Source organism: Silene latifolia, chromosome X (assembly GCF_048544455.1).
Source record: "Silene latifolia isolate original U9 population chromosome X, ASM4854445v1, whole genome shotgun sequence".
NCBI lineage: Eukaryota > Viridiplantae > Streptophyta > Magnoliopsida > Caryophyllales > Caryophyllaceae > Silene > Silene latifolia.
In genome coordinates this window covers 61,650,799-61,652,169 of record NC_133537.1, presented here as the reverse complement: position 1 = coordinate 61,652,169, position 1,371 = coordinate 61,650,799, and the positions used below count along the sequence as shown (strand labels likewise).

The following is a 1,371-nucleotide window of genomic DNA, read 5'->3' as shown; positions in this document are numbered from 1 at the left end:
CGGACTTCTACAGATATCTTGCCTCCCTGTGGAGATCGACCTGACTTCCCTAGCTATATAGTTAGTTTAGTTAGTTTATTTTTGACAGGTACACGACAGACGTGTCAAATTTTGGGGCCGTTGCCGGGGAGGCAATTGCCCTATCTGTTTTTTGTTTCGTTTATTTTATCCATCTCAGGGAATTTCTATTCCTTGAGGCAGTTCTTATTCATTTTCTTTCAGTGTTGTTTATGCCCAGGTCAGACAGGTTTGAATTAGTTTCAGCTGATTCAGAGTCAGAGAGACTATTCAGGCATAGACTCTGTCTGCAGAGAAAATCATGAAAGGAAGACTTGAGTACTTTCGAGCCAGAGCTACATCACTCTCTTTTCGAAGACAGTCCGCTTTCTACAGTAAAGATGCCAAAACTTTTTAGTCATTCAGTTCCTAAAGCATCCTCTATTCTGAAAGGTTTCAATCTCCAGACTGAGGATGGGAATACATTCGACATCCGTCCTTCTTATATCAATCTGGTGGAGAGAAATATTTATAGAGGTGTGGCAGGTGAAGATCCGAGGAAGCATATGGAAACCTTTACCGATTACTGTTCTACTATCCCCGCCACTAAGGGGGTAACTCAAGATAAGATTAAGGAGGTTCTATTTCCTTTCTCTTTAGTCGATTCAGCCCGGGAGTGGCTGACTGAATTGGACCGCACAGCTGCTGGGGTTACAAATTGGGAGTCTCTTGCTCTTGCCTTTTACAAGAGATATTTCCCCCCACAGCGCACCAATCTACTGAGGGCCAAGATTACTAGTTTCAGGCAGGCTCCCGATGAAAGTTTTTATGAAACATGGTCACGATTCAAGAAGTTGGTGAGGTCTATTCCTCACCATGGTTTTGACCCATGGTTTCTAGCTAATCAGTTCTACAATGGGCTGTATGACGACCACAGAGCCATACTTGATGCGGCATCTAGTGGGAGATTCTAGGAGAATACCGATGATGATAAGGGATGGTCCCTTATTGAAGAGATGGCGAATCACAATGCTGAGTATGGAAACCCGAGGGATGGGATTAGAACGATTCAGCGATCGATAAGCGAGTTGTGGCTCACCAAAGCCATGAATGCTAGATTCGACAAGTTGGAGTTACAAGCTGCTGGGGAGCCTCAGACGGTCCATGTTATTACTAGAGGAGAGACCGTTTTATGTGAGAGATGTGGGGGTAATGATGGCCACACTGCTGTTGGCTGTCTTGTAGAGAAGGAACAAGTCCTTGCCTTTCAGCAATATAGGCAAGGAGGAGGTTCCTGTTACAATAATCAAGAGGCAGTCCATCCCAATTTGAGGTGGCCTAGTCAAAATGTGCTCAATCCTACACCTCCTCCGC

General features: G+C 44.8%; 1 non-coding gene across 1 annotated transcript; it reads right to left on the bottom strand.

Annotated features, from left to right (window-relative positions):
- Positions 1 to 773: 773 nt before the first annotated feature.
- LOC141625706 (small nucleolar RNA R71) lies at positions 774 to 880 on the bottom strand. The gene has a single exon (XR_012535473.1). It is a non-coding gene; the product is annotated as a small nucleolar RNA R71 (small nucleolar RNA).
- Positions 881 to 1,371: the final 491 nt, after the last annotated feature.